Genomic DNA, 7,021 nt, shown 5'->3' with positions numbered 1-7,021 from the left:
CCATAATAACGGGTTTCTGGAAGGAATTGGAGGCATACTTTCAGAGATTGGTAGGAGAAGATTTCCGGCTAACACCTAGAATAGCATTACTAAATGACACTACCCACACCACATGTAAGTTGAGGAACCTTATAATACAAATAGGGTTAAACGGAGCTCGATCTCTAATAGCTAGAGCTTGGAAGACGTCATTGTCCCCAACCAAAGAGATGTGGCTAGAGAGGACATCCGAACTCATGTGTCTAGAGGAATACGGGTTCTTAAAACGGGGTAGGCTAACCTTCTTTCTAGACGCCAAATTTCTATGGGAAACTCTACATTTGTCATCCCTACACTCAACATAATAATTTTTAGTTCCACATGAGCGACGAGATCAATGACTAGGAAACAGACTTGCTTCTCCCCCTCCCCTTCCCTTCTGGCTCGTGGACCAGGGACGACCCTGAGGAGACACACCGATAATAGGTGAGTTAGCATAGCAGATAAGACTGGTAAGACAGATAGCTCCAAGACAATGAGTAATGTAACATATATATGTGATATTCTTTACTTAGGAATACTGAGTTAGTTAGTAGTTAAGTTAAATTAAGTTATGTTGACACTGTAAAACTGTCTGAACGATTAAACAGGCTCTAACTGTAAAACAAATATGATGTATAACGACAGTATGATATACTATGTAAATTGAAAACATAATAAATAAAAAAAAAAAAAAAAAAAAAAAAAAAAAAAAAAATGTTTACACCATAATTGAAGTGTTGCTCTTGTTTAGGGGAAAAAACACAAATATATGTCAACCTTTTAAAAGTAATTTTCTTCATCTAACCATCTACCGATAACATTAATCTACAATTTTGAATTCATAGAGTTTAATTTTTGTTTGCACATTTGCAAATCTGATTGTTTAAAAAGTGATCTCTTAATTTCTGCAATTTTTTTTATCATGCATGTCACACACTGTTTTGTTGTTGTTTTTGTTGGTCTCTCTGTGAGAGTGGGTGTATATGTCTTTGTGCATTATCTGTGTATGTCTGTGAGGGTGTGTGAGTATGTCTTTGTGCTTTTTCTATTTGTGTCCCTGTGAGGGTATGTGTATGTATGTCTTTGTGTATTTCCTCTTGATGCCTCTGTGAGGGTGGATGTGTATGACTTTTTTTTTATGTGGATGTCTCTTTGAGGGTGGGTGTGTGTATGTATGTCTGCGTTTTCTGTGGATGTCTCTCTGAGGGTGTGTGAGTATGTCTGTGTGTTTTCTTTGGTTGTCTCTGTGAGGGTGTGTGTATGTATGTGCAGTTTCTGTGTGTGTTGATGGGTATATTATGTTAGTGGGTGACTTTTAACCGACACATGAGGGCATTTTGCAACTCATATGATTGTCTGTAATACAGCAAACAACACCCACAACTTCCTTTAACATGTTTCTTAGATAGACATATATGGACATTTTATGTTACTCCTCTAACTGCATTTCCTGTACCCTCATGATGCGAGACTGCTATATAACTGCTGTGTATACTTACAGTAAACGGAACTAGTGAGAAACACTCTCTGTGCTTGTGTGCTTTCTTGCTGTTCCCCGGAGCGTTCAATCAAGGTCAGAAACCATTTGAACTTATAACCCTAACCTGATACTATGAAAGCAGAAGCAACAATAGGCTACTGCTATATATATATATATATATATATATATATATATATATATATATATATATATATATATATATATATACTGTTAACTATAATTATCTTTTACCTTCATACTTGTGGTAGTGTGTTATTAAAGCACTGACTCAGAAATGGTGTTAATTATCTTATTTTTTTATTATTATCAATAATTTAAACAGAAACACACCACCACCCCTTGTCCATCAGTCATTTGTTGAACATGGCATTAACTTGGAGGCCCTGTTGGTCAAGACATGCCTGCAAAAACAACTCTATATCTTCTCTATGCTGAAATACAAAGAGGAATGACTCCCTTGCTTCTGGTTCTTCTCTTTGCATCACGTTATCTATGGCCTTCTGGCGGTCATCTTCATTCATTGACACATAACTTGGCATGGTTATGCGCCCACAGAACAGTGCCTCATTCTTGACAACCCATTGTATAGCAATGTGTAGATCTTTAATGATTGCTGGCTCCTGTGTCAAGCACATGGGAGGAAACTTAGTCATAGTCAGAATCAAAACTGTTATTTTCATAATAAATAAAAAATCATTTAAGGGACACTCAAGTCAAAAACAAACTTTTATAAATCAGAAAGAACATGCAGTTAACAATTTACTTCCATTATAAAATCTGCTTCATTCTCTTGTTATCCTTTGCTGAAGGAACAACATTGCACTACTGGCAGCAAGATGAACACATATAGGCCGCGTTAGGGCAGCGCTCAGGAGCTAGTGGAGGCGCTTCACTTCCAGCGATGACGTGGCGCTAGGTGACGTCACAAGCAAGGGAGCTTAGAGAAAACGATCGCATGCGCAAAGGGATCTGCTGCACAATAATGAACATTTTTAAATAGGCTCCCTTGTAGCTGACTGTAAAAATGTTTAAATTGTGTCTCTCTTTATTAGTGGAGGATTATTTTTATTTAAGCTGTTTACACAACACCGTTGTTCGAGAATGGTTTCCCCTGCCTCTCGGCAAACATTGGACCTCTGACCCACCTTCATTCAGCTGTTCTCAGCTCAGCCCCTGTAGCTTATCCTGCCCCATTCAGCTAATAATACTACAGGTGCTGAGCTGAGAGCAGCTGAATGGAGGTGGGTCAGAGTTCCGATGTTTGCCGAGAGGCAGGGGAAACCAGAGACACTGGGGAAACAATTCTCAGCATAACACCGGATAAGCATGACAGCAGCATTTAGTACAGGGCAAATTGGAGATAGGTTAAGTAACCTATCTCCAATTTGCCCTGTACTAAATGCTGCTGTCAGACTTATCCGCCTCACCTGTCCCTCCTCTGCTGCTTATAAAAACATGGCAGCCTCCACAGCAAAACGTGTGTGGAGGCTGCAATGTTGCCAAGTGTCTGAGCTTGCTCTGAAAAGTGACAGCTTTTCCAGCACAATGGAAGCGCTGGGACTTACGTCATCAGAGCGCTCAAAAAACGCCAGGCATCTCACTTGCAAATGTGAGGAAAACGCTACAAGCGAGTCCCAGTTTGCTTGGAGCGCTGCCCGAACGGAGCCATAGTCATCCAATCGCAAAAGACAAATATGTGCAGGCAAAAATCAGCAGCTAGCTCCCACTAGTGTTGAATATGTGCGTATTCTCTTTCAGCAAGGGATAACAAGAGAACAAAGAAATGACATGCTCTATCTGAATCATGCAAGTTAAATTTTGAATTTACTATCCCTTTATCTCCTTAAGGACCTCAGCTGTAACAGATGAAAAAAAATTAAATAGTAAAAATAATAAAAATAAATAGTTACGTAGGGTTAGGGGTAGATCTAGGGGGAGGGTTGGGGTTAAAAGGTCACTGAAGGAGAAAAAGGTTAATCGTAAAAATTGAAAATTTGGTATTTCAAAACTCAGGACAAAATGAAGAAACTGTTTAGCCATGTTGTTTTCTCGGGGGTTGTAGATGCGTAACAGATTTGGGGGGTAAAAGTAAAAAAAAAAAAGTGTGGTTTTTAATATTTTTTAATCATAATTTATAAAAATATTTAGTAAAAATTATATGATATGATGAAAATAATGGTATCTGTAGAAAGTCAATCTTATGGCGAGAAAAACGGTATATAATATGTGTGGGTACAGTAAAGGCGTAAGAGGAAAATTGCAGCTAAACGCAAACACTGCAGCAATGTAAAAATAGCCCTGGTCGCAAACACTAAAAAACTGGTACAACAGTCAGGTCACTAAGGGGTTAAATATGGTAAAAAAAAAATTAAGAGGGAAATTGGTACAACAGTCAGGTCACTAAGGGGTTAAACATGGTAAAAAAAAAAGTAAGAGTGAAATTACAGATAAACACAAACACTGTAGCAATGTAAAAATAGCCCTGGTCGCTAACGCTAAAAAATTGGTACAACAGTCAGGTCACTAAGGGGTTAAATACGGTTAAAAAAAAATAAGTAAGACGGAAATTACAGATAAACACAAACACCGCGGCAATGTAAAAATAGCCCTGGTCGCTAACGCTAAAGAATTGGTACAACAGTCAGGTGAGGTCACTAAGGGGTTAAATATGGTAAAAAAAGAAAGCAGCAAACCTTCTTCTTGTTTAAAGAGAACTTCCCCGTGGAGGTTGTGGATGTCACATTTTTGTTGTGTAGAGTGGAGCTTTAAATAGTTCAATATTGTTCATTTAAAACCGTAGATAATACATGAAAACTAAAGAATTACTCCTGTGATTTCCTGAGATGATCTATTTATAACTTAGAATAATCATTACATTTGCTTATACTTTGCCTTAACCTTATAAATGTCACTCGCCATAAACCAAAAGAAAGCAATTTCGTTTTCAGAATTGTGCCTATTGGTTGTTTGATACATTAAAGTTTATTTTTAAAAAAAACAAACGTTTTTTGAATGATTGTGCATAAAGTTTATTTAAAAAAAAAAAAAAATTGGACTCAATTTATATATATTAAGAATGACAACAGTCCTCTATATGAAGTTCCAAAATTTAAGTTAATGCAATTTGATGTAATCAAATTCCTCAACTAATTATAGGAAACCGAGCCATACACTAGACACCAGGCCTCCTTCTATTATTCCATCCCATCCACAGTCCCTGAAAACAATTAGTAATATTTTGTGTAAATATAGAGATGCGCTAACAAAATCTGCTCCCTCTGCAAGCTCAGCCAATTTGATTACTTAGACATTTCGATTAGCAGAGACATCCATCTCATATAAAATTTATACTTCAGTCCATGAAAACAGCTAGAAATAGCATAAATTTTCAAAAGATTGGAATATTTTCACATCTGGCCAATATTCCAACATCCAATCTAGTATATTCAATCCAGTACACTGGCATAAAAAATTCATTTATTTATCATATCTCTGAGATACAACAAACAAAGAACATTCTTCTCATGACCACACCCCCAAAATGATGATCCACCGATATTAATCACACTGAGAATACTATATTTCAAAATATACTATAAGCATAAAAATCCAGTTTATATGTATATATTTTTATTTTTATATATATTTTTTATTTTCTATTTTATTTTATTTAATTTTCCATCATAGGGTTAAGTGTCACTCACAAAAGCGACTAATGCAAATTAATTCAAATAACATTCAACCATATGAGGGATTACACATATTACATAAGAATGAAACTATTCTAAGATCTGAACTATTTGGTGTTTAACCCTTTACCCTTCTGCTCCAACCTTTTATGGAGATATTACTCAAACCACCTATACAATAGTCCTCAGATCATAATATAACTTTAAGTTATAAAATACACTGATCATGAAGGGCTCATCACTAACTCCCTAGGGACAAATTTAGCGCATAAACGGTTCGAAAGAAACACTCATTATGTATACTAGAATTGACTTATGCCATACCTTTAATAACAAACAGACTTATATTGACAACAGGAAGTGACGTCACAGACAATAAGGAGGATTTATAAACAAATGACAGACCATAAACATTGATCTCCCAAACATTACAAATTCAACCAAAGCATTAATGCATTTATCAACTGTCATAACAAAAAGGCTATTAGACTTAGTTATTAACTATTTGTGACCAACACAAATATCGTCAAACCGGATATGGCTAAACCGGAAGTGACGTCACAAACAAACACGGCGTATTCATACACACATGATAAATTATAAACAAAGACCCTCCAAATACTAATAATACAAAACAGCAACTTTTGATATACTAGTTATGATAAGAAATAACCTATCTGACTTAACTTTATTATTTCTGATAAACACGAAAATAGTCAAACCGGAAGTGTCCAAACCGGAAGTGACATCACAAAAAAACGGCGTATTTACAAACACATAATGAATTATAAACAAAGACCCTCCAAATACTAGTAATACAATACAGCAACTCTTGATGCACTAATTATGACAAGAAATAACATATCTGACTTATTTCTGATATACACAAAAATCGTCAAACCGGAAGTGGCTAAACCAAAGCACTTCCGGTTGTAATTACACATCCCCTATATAAGGCCATCAGTAAGCAACATACACCAGTCTTGATAAAGGCCCAGAGAAGGCCGAAACGCGTAGACAACACTGGTAAGCCTTATTTCATTTGGAGGAATATATTGTGATCATTCTACACATTGTTTTTTATCTTTCTCTCTACAGGTTTTTATATATTTTTTCCCCCTGACATTTGATTTTTTATATTTTTATTTTTTGGAATTATCTGCACTGTGTCATTTATTGTGCACTTATCTTCACAACTCCAGCCATCCCAGGCTGGCCACACCTACACCAACATTCCACATTTTCTATCTTTTTTCACATTGGAAGCACACCAAATAGGAGTATCGCAGCGGATTTATTTTGGATCAAGGTCGTGAAAATTTTGGAAATTTTCTCACATACTGACTACCTCTTGCACTGACTTTTCAAAGAACACATTTTTCCACATTGGACATTATTTTTGATTTTTTTCACTGTTTTTATTGGACTTTCTTATTGTAACCTTTGATGTCATTACCCCATTTTTAGCTTTTTTGGAGTATTGCACCAAGTCACTTTGTAGCACTATTGTGTATTACTGTTCTCTGTCCAATTGCCCTGTTGTATATTATTATTCTCTACCATTAATACTTTTTATTGTTTAGCGTGGATCCATGCCTTTTAGCATTGTATTTTAACTACATTTTAACATTGTACGACGAGTTGTAATAAATATTTTTAACACTTTAAACCTTAGCCATACATTGGCGCCTAGGATTTACCTTCCTATCTACTATTTTTCTAGGTGATAACTAGGTATCACCCCCCTGGGCCGATAAGGTTTTAGTAGGCGCTGGGATATTTTTATATTCTATACCACTGAGGCAGATGG

The 7,021-nt window shown here is 36.0% G+C and overlaps 1 long non-coding RNA gene across 1 annotated transcript; it reads right to left on the bottom strand.

Moving 5' to 3' along the window:
• Positions 1 to 1,797: 1,797 nt before the first annotated feature.
• On the bottom strand, positions 1,798 to 4,307 carry LOC128657246 (uncharacterized). Its single transcript, XR_008402096.1, has 2 exons — positions 4,216 to 4,307; positions 1,798 to 2,142 (listed from the first exon to the last, which is right to left on the bottom strand). It is a non-coding gene; the product is annotated as an uncharacterized LOC128657246 (long non-coding RNA).
• Between the last annotated feature and the right edge of the window lie 2,714 nt (positions 4,308 to 7,021).

Source organism: Bombina bombina, chromosome 4 (assembly GCF_027579735.1).
Source record: "Bombina bombina isolate aBomBom1 chromosome 4, aBomBom1.pri, whole genome shotgun sequence".
In the NCBI taxonomy this organism is placed as follows: domain Eukaryota; kingdom Metazoa; phylum Chordata; class Amphibia; order Anura; family Bombinatoridae; genus Bombina; species Bombina bombina.
This window is presented reverse-complemented; position numbering and strand designations above follow the sequence as displayed.